The following is a 12,286-nucleotide window of genomic DNA, read 5'->3' on the forward strand; positions in this document are numbered from 1 at the left end:
CCGCCCGCCCATTGGCGCACGGCGCGACGGGCCGCCGGAGAGCTCCCTCCGCATAGGCGCAGGCACCCGCCAATCAGCAGCCACGGCCAATAGCGCTGGGATACAGGGGGACTTGTCCCGCCCAGCAACCCTGAGGCGGCTCCGCTTTCCTAGCGGAGGGAACAGAGCGGCTGAGGCTGCACTGGTAGAGCGACCTGTCAATCCAACATGGACCGATTAATCCCGCCCTTCCGCGGACGCGATTGGCCAGCCGGCCCCGGGGCGGGGCTCTTCTCGGGATGCTCGGGGGCGATTGGCGCGAGGCTCCTTCCGTTTCCGGGTAGCGGCCGCGCGCGTGAGGCGCTGCTGGTCCGCCCGCCCGGGCCCTGCGCCATCGCCGCGATGGACGGGCCGCGCTTCCCCTCCGCGGGATGGACGGGCCGCGCTCCCCCTCCTGCGCTCCCACCGTCGGCTCCGCGGGGAGCGCTGAGCAGCATGGCGGAGAGGCGTTGCTGGGCGCCGCTGCTGTGCTCAGCCTCTCCCTTCGGGCCTGGGGACCCTCGAAGACCCGCGGGCCGTGCCGGCGCCGCCGGCCCTCGGGCGGGGTTCTAGGTTTTATCTCGCTGGCCCTTTGGTGGTGCAGGCGGTGGTGGAGTTCCCTCGGGCCAGGGCTGGCTAAGGGTGGAGGCGGATCCCCGAGAAGGGGCTGATGGAGCCGGGCTGCGCTAAAGCGCGCTCAGGTGGCAGCGGGGAGGCCGCTCTCGGACGAGCAGCGCCGTTCAGTCGGCGCCTTCTGGCCTCGTAGGCAGCGGAGGCTGTATGTGGGCAGCTGGCAAACTGCTGCATGGGTCTGTCTCCTTCCTGGCTTTGGCTGTGTCTGGGGACCGATTTGACTGTGTTCGGTTTCCCGGGTTTGGTTAATTTTTGGTGGGATAAAGCAGGCGGTTTGTCCCTGAGAAAGTAGCGGTGCTTTGCGTGCTCGGATTTGGTGCTGAGAGGGGAGACCCGAGTAGTTTTTGCACAGCTTGACCTGTCACCCGAGCAGCTGGCAGGGGTGGCAGCGGGTTGGAAAAATGGGAGCACGATTGGGCTGGCTGTCTGAGCAAAAGAATGGTTCAGTCGATGCTGGAGCAAGGACAGAAGTGCCTAATGTTAGCCAGAGAAGTGCTGGATTTGGAACGCGTCCTGTGCAGCCAGCTTTGCTCTCCTGGGCAGATGCCGAATTCTTTCCAAGAACTTGGCGCAGAGCGTGGCGGTCTCCTAAAGCAGCAGGGCCTATCCTGTAAGTAGAAGAAAATCTTGACGAGTTTTCCCCTGTACTAAAATACAGTCTCTCACGAAAAATAAGTCACAGTGCATTTTGAGTGCTAATTTATATTGCAGCTGTAGCATCTGGACTTTTAGTATATTAATGACCATGTGTCTTATTTAGATTTGTAAGGAAAAGAACTTTTACTATCCAGTTTTGTTGTTGTGAGAGCTTTGCCGACCAGCTTGTTTTCAGCATTCAGAAGAGTGCTTGCCTAATTCTTGTTTTTTGTGGAATCCAGATGATGCCTGAGTGACAACTTTGTTTTAATATTTTTGAAGCCACCCTCAGGATCGCATCTGTTGACTTTTATTTAAATTTGTTAAGAACAGATTCTGAAGGGAATTGTTGCAAACTTGCCCTTTGTCATCCCATGTGAATAGGTTATGAATAAGTATGGTGTTGCTGCAGTATTTAAAAGTAGATGTATTTATGAGGAAACACTTTTAATCTGAATTCGTATGTTGTGTTGCTGATTAACACCATGTATTTTGTGAGTTAGTATGTTTTGCTTTCAACAAAACATCACAAGCCAGGCTCAGCCATGGTAATCAAGCCACAGAGGAGTGTTTGCTTTCTGTGGTTTATATGTTGTGATTAATATGGTGAAGGCTGTGAAGTATCGAAAAAAATGTGTCCTGTTTGTGCTAGATGGAACTAAGTAACTTATGCAGAGCAAAAGTATGCTTTCCTATTTGTTGGACTGTTTCAATATACAAAGACATAACAAGTTTTAGATGTAATATCCCAAGGGGTCTCTTTTGTTATTTTAATCCAATATAAAGACTCCTGCCACTTTTAGATCCTGCGGAGTCAAAGTGGAATTAAATAAAAATTGATTGACAAAAAAGGTATCTTTTTATTCTTAAAGACAACTGGGTGTTTTCTTTCAACGAAATATTAGGCTAAGAACAGAATACTGTGGTATTTGCCTTCCTGAATTTTGTCCTTGCTATTTCTACAAAGGGTTCACTAAAAATAAGTAACATAAAGACATCAGACCCAAGTGTAATAAACCCTTGTGACTATATATTCTTTCAGAAATCACGTAGCCACAGTTTAGTTTAATCCTCTGTAGTCTAAGAGGTGCCCTTGGTTGTTGGTACCCTGGGCACACCAGGCTTGCAGAGAGAGCAGCAGCGTGAGGAAGCCGAGGCATGGCTGTCAGAGCGCAGCAGCAGCATGCGCAATATTCCTCCGACAGGTGCCACTCTGTTGCCACGGAGGTAATGACTGTTCCCGTGTCATTATTGATCTGTCAACAGTAAGAGGAATTTTGCAGTCTGATATTGTTTAGCAAATAAGAGTAACGTCTGCTGAACACTGAAAAAACTGCTATAAAATGCTGGAAAGCTGCTCAGAAATCTTGTGTACTAGGCTAAACAGAAGTACTGAATTTGTAGTTACTGTGGTTTTATGAGATTGGCCTATGAGATATTAAGCTTAACAGAATGCTTTTTAATAAAATATTTAGTATGGTCAAATACTTTTGGATTATGCAATATGCAGCACTCAATTAGAGGGTAAACACTTTTACCTACTGATAAGACTTAGAACAATTTGTCCATGTACTCTAGAAACAGATAATTATGTCACCAGGTCCCGTCTTCTATTAGTCTAAGTGAAACTTCTTATGTTTTCCAGATAATGATTTAAATCATCTGTTCAGAAGAAGCATTAATGGAACTTGCATAAGAATCCTGACATTTTGCTGATGTTCCTGTTAGAAGACCTATCACCTCATTTTGAAATAAAGCATTAATAAAAGCACCACTATTCAAACTGCAGGGTTTAAATGCTCAGAGTCAGTCATAAACTGGGTTAACTTCAGGCATTCTGCTGCAGAACAGAATTATGATTTATAAATTTGTGGTTTGTTCTCACATGGTGTACAAGGAGATGGACATACAAGAATGATACTGTCAGCAAATAGGTTTTTATTTCTTTTTAAAAAGGGGAGGGCTAAGTTAGCTAGTGAGAAAGAAAAGTCTCATTTCAGCTTATCAGAACAGGACATGCCTTCATGTTCAAGTCCGATATCTCTGCGTCATTCTGAGTTGTGATAGTGACTGAAAATGAAGTTCCTTGTTGTGCCCTAACAATCGAGCTCTATTTAGGTGGGGGTTTTTTTGTTCATTTAAGTTTTTAAGTGGGATATCTTGAGCTCCAGCTATTTTGCATGCCAGGTAAATAATCTCAGCGTACCATCATAGTCACATAGGGCAGCACCAACACATCCTCAGTTTTGAGAGCATTATGAATGTTTAAAATGTCCTTGCAATTCTGGGCTGCTTAAATCGTGAACACTGAAAACACATCTGTAAAATGTTCCTGGTTATTTTGGAAATGTGCTAGTTTTAAAAAGTTGTGCAACAAACAGCAGAAACATAGAAATGCTGTGGGGGTTTTACAGGGAAACTGACGTTTTGAAATCTGAACTGTACCTAACTTCCTGTTTTGGGTCTAACCTGGAGATTTATAAGCAAGTTAGTTTCTGAACTGGATAGGTAATTAAATAATATCCATGGATTGATGGCATATTCCTAAGAGAGTGTTTGCATTAGCTGTAAAATACAACATTCCATTTCATAAATGAGAGAGGTGAAGAATATTTACAAAGTGACCTGTATCAATTTAACTAATGGGGATAAACGTGACCTAAGGCAGTTTTTTTCATTTAAACCATGTAAAGATACCCTTTGACAGAGAGGGTTCATGGTAATGATCCAAGGAGAAATGTCTGAGCCCCACATTTAACAAATAGAACAGAAGGTCATGTTCAGGCTTGAATGTGGACCTTTAAATGAGGCACTCTTTAGACTTCATTACTTCTTAATGGCACTGATATCACTGTGTGCCTCTTTGGACTGAGCTTTGTGAGTTGTGACACTATCTTGAAGCAAGGACAAGTAGTATGACCTCTGTATTAGAGGAGCAGATTTATTCTTTGGGATAAGCAAGCTGCTTGCAACTGTTCTGGCATATGAAAATCTGTTAGATCCTTGTTTCAGATTTGCAGATGGTAGTAGTTCTTGAGTCTTTCAATATTACAGAGGAAGCATAATTTTATACATATCTATTTCCATGCAGAACTAAGAAATACTGCTTCTAATGACAACACCTCTGGCCTCTTTTCATCCAGGAGTTAGGAGTGCTAAAATCTTTGATGAGCCTTAGAAAAAGATGGGGCAAGCTCAAGAAAAAAAAAACAAAAAAAAACCAGATCTGCCAAATATAAAGACACCATTATGGTATTAAGTCCTGGGCCATAGAAGGCTAGGTGTCACAGCGTATGCCGCAGTGGAGACAGCCATGATACACAGAGCGTCACCATACAATTTCATAAAGCTCCAACCCAAACAGAGTAACACCATACCACTTTAGAAGGCTTCAAGCATCTGCTCATACAGAGTAACATCATACCACCTCAGAAGGCTGCAAGTGTCTGCTCATCTTGTTCTTTAGTCCAACTTTTTATAGCCTTCATTGTTCATGCGCTGCGCCTGTGTGCCCTCTGTTCCCTTTGGTGGTTGGTCAGTGCACCTGGGCACTCCATGGCTCATGGCTTTCAGTGCTGCTCACAGCTGTACCCACTGGGGATGAGGCTTGGCCGCAGCCCCACTCCCAATTACCACAAACTGTTCCTACAGCTAGGGAGTGGGATTGGAACTATGTGCATGTCCTGTTCTTTGCTTCCTGTGCTCACTTTTGTCCAGTGTCACAGAAACGGTCTTGGTCTCTGGTATGGTAATTTGTACAGCTGTAATTTACTTAAAGTGCTGGAAGTGTCTTGACCTTTAGTGAGGCTGGGAAAACCCCAGGACACTCATTGCCTGTAAGAAAAATTCTTGTGCCCCAGTTAAGGTTTGCCATAATGCTCTGTCACAGCAGTGGTGGCAGGGGTGTTTTCACTGGTTCCGTTTATTTTAAAAACCTGCAGGTGCAGTGTGGCACAAGAGCATCGCAATTATCGTGCGTGTCGTGACCACGAGGGGGCCCCGGCAGCTTCGGTCTGGCTGAGCCCGGAGTTACACACTGGTACACAGTGGTACAGGGGCAGGGCTGATTGCTTAGTGCCTCAGTGGTTACATCCCTTCTTGTTCAGCACTTCTGAATTACCTCTTCTATATATTTATTTTTTTTATTACAGTATTTTGCTATATAATTTTGAGAAATGCATCTTGTTACAAAAACTCAACACTAGCCATTTGTTCTCCCCTGTGGCAGAAGACAGTACCAAGCATGTCATCCATCACATGTGAGTTTTCATCTGTATGAACGATTTCCCCAAGTAGAAGTTCAAGAGTTTTGCACACATCACTGTTTCTAAAGTAGAAGGAATCGGTGTGAAGAATTGTAATGATAAGGTTTTTTGTATATCTTATTGGTACTACAATATTTCAATAAAGATTTTCTTTCTCTGCACACCCTTTATTCTTTCATTTTTTTCTAGGAGTGTGTGTTTGTGAAATCAATACCTGCTTTGAACTTGCTGTGCTTTAAATCCCTGCTTGCTGACCACAGATACTGATGTCATGTGTATGTTAGAAGTGTCCATGAGTACAGTAAGAACATATTATTACTTGGTTGGCAGAGTTTTTATGTGATGTGAAAAAAATCAGACCCAAACATGTAGCAGAAACTTAAAATGGAAGAGGAGGAGTGGGTGGGTTGGGCATACTTGCATTTGTAATGTGTGGACTCAAAGATGAACAGAGTCAAAGTATCTCTTGTGGGAGGTAAAAATGCTTAAAGGGGAGCCCAGAAACTTGAATTTTTAGATTGCTGCAGTTAATTTAAAAAAAAAAAAAACAAAAAACAACTTGTAAAACCAGAAATAACAATATACAGATGAGGGAGGTTTGGGTTTTTTTTTTTTTTTTTTGATGTTCTAAAAGGTTTTTATTCTCTGTTTTTGAAGTATGCGTATATTTTGAAAATCTGACTTTTCAAAGGATACTTCCAAATGCTGCATATAGATACAGTGATTTTCATTATTCTCACTGTGCACATGCAGTGGTTTTATAACTGCATCACACGAACAGGTTTTTTTGGGGGACAGTTATTAACTATGTGCTTTAGAGGGCAAGCAGTTCTTTCACAGAACAGGCAGCTTCTCCACAAATGCAAGCATATGCGTCTTTCCTAAATTTCCTTTAAAATAATTGCATGCTTTCTAATGCTTCCCTTTAAGTTAATTTCTTGCAATTCAGTGATTGAAGTTTCCATCCTACAGTACTTGAAGTGTTTCCTCTTAAGTTCATAGTAGCCTTCTTCCCTTGCTAATATCCATGGCAGCTGAGATTGCTCCCCAGCCTCGACATAGCTAGCAACTTGCAGGATAAAGAACTTGGCCCTGAAAGTTGTGTGTCATTTAATTGTAGCAGTTCTTGGGCTTGTATAAAGGCCTGCTTTATAATCAGCTTGACTTCATTTTAAACAGAAAAACAAAGGCATTTTCAGCCTTAGAAAAAACTCTGAGTTTCAGAACAATCACTTTCCTTGTCACAGTGATGCTCAGATCACTCTGAATCATCCTTGGACTCTCTTTCTTATCAGTAGCCCTTTTGCTCTTTGTTCACATACTACTTTTCCATCCTTGCTAGTCCTGGGAGACAGGAGGAGACAAAAGTATACCCTCACAGCTGCTTTCTGTCACTGTACTTTAGTTTGAGACAACCAGAGTAAGTAGATCTGTGCTCTTTTTTAGTTTCATGCTTGACTGCTGTGGTGAATGATTTAAGGTCTATGTGCCATGGAAGGAGGAAAGTAAAACTAAAGACTTCCTAGATTGACAGTCCTTTAAACACTGGCATACAACAGTTTGGTGCAGTATCTTTCCCATCCCTTAAAAGACTGGATCTAAACAAATTGTTCTACAAACCTATCATGTCTAGGAAAAAGGGGACTAATATTGGTGAAAGTGTAGCTCTAGACTACTGAGTCTGAGGGAAATCAGTATAACAAAACTGTTTGTGGTGGGAAGGGAAACAAGGAATAATTGTAATTATGGAATGTCATATATCAACAGTTGTCTTTGCTCTCTTATTCAGGGGACTCCAGAGAATATTTTCTTAAACTAGTTGTTGGCAACTTTTATAATTAAAAAAAAAAAAAAAATTGTGGAGAGTAGTAAGGAAGAAAACCTCCTCCAGTTGAATTGGACACTGGAGATTTGGTTTCAAATCCTGATTTTCATGGAGTCTTTGGCTTCCCCTGGCTCATTTGCTGAGTGTTACAAATGGGGGCATTGCTGTTAGTTACAAAAGTTAGCACCCATCTTCCTAAACCTACAGCCTTCCATTTTGCTGCTGCTTCCTTCACACCTTCCAAGCACATCAGAAGCCCCCTTTAGATACTGAGAGGTGCTATAAGTTCTCCCTGGAGCCTTCTCTTCCATTACGACCCTGACTGTGTGTTGCTCAGTAAACTACAGTGTGTTGCACCTGGCTGTGATAGTAATTGATCAGGACTGGACTTCTAGGTTAGCATTGAGAGTCCATTGGATGTGATCAGACTTTGAGTGTATCACACCATTTGTAAATTTGAAAATGTGGTAATTCTTATTGAACATAATTGGAATTACAGTGTCCCATTTGCCCTGCATTTCTGTTCCTTAGAGTTGAATTTGCTCTCAGTCAGAATAAGCTCAGCTTTTCCCAGCCCCTCTTGATATCTGAGGTCAGTTGGGATGAAAAGGATGTTATTTTTCTGCCAAATTTAATGCAACAAAAAAATTGGCTAAACTGTGAAAGTGACAGGATGTCAGGACTGATCCAGTAGCACAAAGCTGCACTTTCCTGTGGAGGTAGTCAGTCTGTGCTTAGGTGTGAAGCCAAATCAGACAAAAGGTAGAGTCCAGCATATGCAGCAGGGAGAATATGAAGTGCTGGGTTTAAGTCCATGTGGTCTCTGGGTGAATAAAAGACAGGAAGTTAGCCTGGTTTGCCAGTGTGGTCCTTGGCCTAGTGCTCCTGAGGGTATGTTGCTTTGGCATCAGCTTTTAGAGTTCTTGATTCCTCACTTACTGAGGAGAGAGTTCTTGTGTAGCAACTCCCCCCACCACCCACAAAAGCTTTCTCTCAAGCAATGTGAAACATCTTGTAGCTATAAAACAACACACAAAAAATGCTGAGAAGCTCCAATATTGAAACCTCTCATGCTAAAGATATGTCACTGGCATGCTGCACAGAAATGTTACTCTGTCAACAAATGCTGTCCCTCCCACCCTGACTGCCATGTGACTCATTATTTGAGTAACAATTTTGTATTGCTGTACCCAAGCAAACATAAAGGAAAACATCCTAATATCTTGTAATACTAGTTTGTCATCAGTTATGAGCATGAATAAATGGGTGTGTTACACTAATAAGAGAGAGCAGCTACCCGCAGCATTTTAAGTGGTTCTCTGATAGCCTACAGACATCATGCAGGCCTTCCTGTGTAGTAAACCATGCCAACACTTTTGTACTATTTGGTGCTTTCCACCCAGTCTCTTGGGCATTCTGCTCATCACAGGAAATGCCTGAAAATGCTATATATTCACTGACTAAATACTTGTGGTTTGGTTTATAGGCCAGGCTAACTGCTTCTAAAAATACATTCCTTTCATCCAATGAAAGAGAGCTAGGGCTGCTGTTCTTTCAGAAGCCCCTCCACTCTTCCACACTGCTTGCAGTCATTCTAACCTCTTCTTTGTCATTTAGGTGCAGTTTGTGGGCAGCTATTTATTGTTTGAGTAATGCACTGAATGCTCCTTTACTTTATGCCTGCTGTTTGCCTGTGTGTAGGTATTTTTCTAACTCAGCATGTACAAGCTGTTTGAGGGAGTAGAATCAGAGCCATGAAAGCCTCCACATGGGAAAATGCAGAAAAGAAGATTAATTCAAGCAATTTTTAGATTCAGTGATGTATTGTCCCCCACCAGCAAGCTTTCTGAATACAAGGGGTTTGAAAGGTCTAGGTATGCAAAGTAACTTCCTAGGGGGCGATTTCCTAAGGAATTAATCGCTGTTATTAACAGCATTCCTTTGTCTACTCACCAAGATAACTGAGCCCGCTTTCTTAAGGCAAATTCACAAGATTTTATATTCTCTGTCACCTACCTACTCTAGACACATTCCTTTGGAGTGCAACCCTTTTAGATTGTATCCATTTCCTCACACTGTTCCAAAGGTCATTGAGAGATAGTCAGCTCTGAATTACTATGGGCAAGGGCAGTTGCATAGGCATAGATTCAATTTTACACATCGTCTTTATGAACTTCCTCCAAATAAATAGTCTGTCAAAGCCAAACTAGCAAATAAATTATTTTCCAAGTTAGATGAAAGGCTTGCCTAGTAACAGAAAGAGATTACAGCATTCAGTTGCCCTCTCAGTGACAATTTAAAAGGTCATAGTCTCCCCAGATTGTTCCACTACAGTATACACTGTGGGCAGTTGAAGCTTCAAGGTCAGAACCAGCTGTAAAAGTGCAATCCTTACCATGAAGTTATTTCCTGTGACCTTTTCCACTGCTGGTGAGGGACAGGGATTCCTGATGCTTTGGGAGCAATATAAGTACAGAGCCATTCCAGTTAAGAGTGTGTTGGCACATGGATGGCAGATCACCTCGCTGGCTGTAGGCAGAAGTGAGCCCATGAAAGCCCAGAGAATGCTGCTGGTGAAGCAGCCATCCCGCCCGGCCTTAGAGAGGTGTCGTCCCCTGCCTCTCGCAGAACTGGGAGCTCACCCTTCACTTTTGAACTATGTATCTCGAGGCTCTTGGCCACAGAACTGTTAGGTGTAATCAGAAATTTTCATCGCAAATAGCCCGTTTTTCTGCTCGTTAGGCAGATGAACCGCCCAACTTCCCAGCAGCAGAGGGCAGCAATATAACCCCTGCCAAAGAGGATGGTTTAGTGCTTTATGAAATACAAGCTTTTTACATGCTCATTCAGTTTGTTTACATAATATTATTGTTCAAATATGAAGAAGCTGTTCATTCTTTCCTCCTTCCCTCCCAGTGGCTTAGCCTACAGGCTCATATGATTACAACTTTCTGATGCTGCAGATGGAGCAAAAGATGTTGATGACTCCGGCTTCTCTCGCTGGGCTATAGAACCGACACTGTGGCTGGCAATGCACCTCCACTGCTGCTCTTTTTGCTTCTGATTTTCTTGCATAATTGAGCACACGCAGTAGCCTTTGTGCTTGAATCAGTACTACAGTGGAAACAGGTTTTGTTTCCTAAGTTTTCGTTGATTTTTTTTTCCCCCAAAACTTCATGCATCCAAATGAATTCCTGTTGGCACTGCCAGTGATGAGCTGGGGTTGTTTAATGCACGTGTAACTGCTGAGATGCAGTCTGCCTGCTTGCTGGCCATGCGAAAGAAACGTTAAGAGACTTCCCCACTTGTTGGCACGGATCGCCGGAGCTACCGGCACGTGCAAGGATCGCCCGGGGCTTGTCGCCCGTCGCCTAGTGTTTGGTGACTCCCAGAGCTCCGAGTCCCCCCGAACACGACACTGTGAGAGACTCCGCTTCTCCTCTTCTGCTGCATTTTACTCTGCTAAAAATAGCAGAGTGCGGTGCTCACCTGGCGCCCGCGTTCGCCCGCCCGCCGCGCAAGGACAGCCCGGCCCCGCTGCCCTCGGCGGGGGCTCCGCGGCCGGCGGCGCTCGCAGGGCGGGCCGGCCCGGGTTACATAACACCGCCCGCCGGGCCGGGCCGCGGCGGTGAGGGCGGGCCCTCCGCGCAGCCCCCGGAGCGGCGGGGCCGGTGCCGGGCGGCCCCGCCGAGGCTGAGCGAGCGCCCGAGCGGCCGCAGCGCGGCGGGGGAGCGGCAGCGCGGCCCTGGGGCTGCCCGCGGGGGAAGCGGCGGCGGTGCCGCGGCGGTGAGTGGGACGGGCCCTGCTGCGCTGCTCGGGGCCTGTTGCCGGTGCTGGGGGGGCTGCGGGAGGGAGAAACGACGAGGCGGCGGCGCCTGGGACTGCACCGTGCCGTGCCGTGCCGTCCGTCCCGCCGGGCAGGCGGGCTCGGCGGGGCTCGCTGTCAGCTCGCCCGGCTCCAGACCCGCCTCCTGTTGCTCGGCGCGCCGGGGCAAAACGCCGCCGGGACAGCCCGGTCCCCGCTCGGCCCCGCGCCGGCCGCCCGTGTAACGGCGGTAGCGGGCACGGCCGGGGCCGCAGAGCGGGAGCGCCGGCAGAGCTTGTCCTTGCCAGGACAGCTCCATGGGTACTACGAGGGCTCCCTGTCTACTCCTGATACACGTAATATCGTAGCTGCAGTAACTGCAGCATATCTCCCTAAGTAACAGACGGTAAACGGGCAAAGCCTTTTATTTAGCTTCTTTCAGAAAATCGCATCTGCGAACGAATGCCAGTCTGGCTCAGCACTTAGGTGCATTCTGCAACTTTCTTCCTCAGATAGATGTCAGGCTTTTGCCAAAGGCAGTTGCTCAGCGTTACTGTCACATTTCTTCATCTGTAGGTCCCCACTGCCAGGACTCTACTGCGGTTTGCAAGGTCCTTGTTCCTCTTCTCCCTTCCCACTTTTCTCCCCTTCAAACCTATTGGATACATCGTAGCTTGGCTCTGATTCCCCTTAAGGGGGTCTGACCTTGTCTCACGTTTTCTTCCTAAACAGAAAGTTTCCCAGTTTTTCTATTACAAGAGCAACTAACATTCTGTGTAACTTCTGTATGTAAAGTTCCCCCACACCCCAAGGTATACTAAGGCTTTGGTTTCTCATACACTGTTTTCTGCCATTTCTTTTATTCGCACATCCTTATTGGTTTGGCCTTGTATGAGTTTAGATCTTTGTCCAGGAAAATTTTATTTGTAGAAATAGATCTACTCAAATAGGTTAACAGACTGAAATCTGCAGGAATTGTGCATGTATATGATGACTAATTGTGAACATTATGGTTGCAAGGCACTGCTTTATTTTGCAAGTTTATCAGAGCAAGGATGCCTGTCTTCTCCTTTGCCTCAAATCTAAGCCTGGCCATCTTGAATA

The 12,286-nt window shown here is 45.4% G+C and overlaps 1 protein-coding gene, 1 long non-coding RNA gene and 1 other non-coding gene across 4 annotated transcripts in view; all 3 read left to right on the forward strand.

The window, feature by feature from the left end:
• Positions 1–50: 50 nt before the first annotated feature.
• On the forward strand, positions 51–3,070 carry LOC128808968 (uncharacterized). Its single transcript, XR_008437585.1, has 2 exons — positions 51–1,261; positions 2,933–3,070. It is a non-coding gene; the product is annotated as an uncharacterized LOC128808968 (long non-coding RNA).
• Positions 2,358–2,631, forward strand: LOC128809611 (small Cajal body-specific RNA 13). The gene has a single exon (XR_008437790.1). It is a non-coding gene; the product is annotated as a small Cajal body-specific RNA 13 (non-coding RNA).
• Positions 3,071–11,083: 8,013 nt separating the features above from the next.
• Positions 11,084–12,286, forward strand: part of SYNE3 (spectrin repeat containing nuclear envelope family member 3) — a 65,002-nt gene continuing 63,799 nt past the window's right edge. For both annotated transcript variants that reach the window (XM_053980649.1, XM_053980650.1), the window contains exon 1: positions 11,084–11,163. The gene's annotated coding sequence lies outside the window, so the exon portion shown is untranslated. The remainder of the gene's footprint in view (positions 11,164–12,286) is intronic.

This window comes from Vidua macroura, chromosome 6 (genome assembly GCF_024509145.1).
Source record: "Vidua macroura isolate BioBank_ID:100142 chromosome 6, ASM2450914v1, whole genome shotgun sequence".
Taxonomy (NCBI): Eukaryota; Metazoa; Chordata; class Aves; order Passeriformes; family Viduidae; genus Vidua; species Vidua macroura.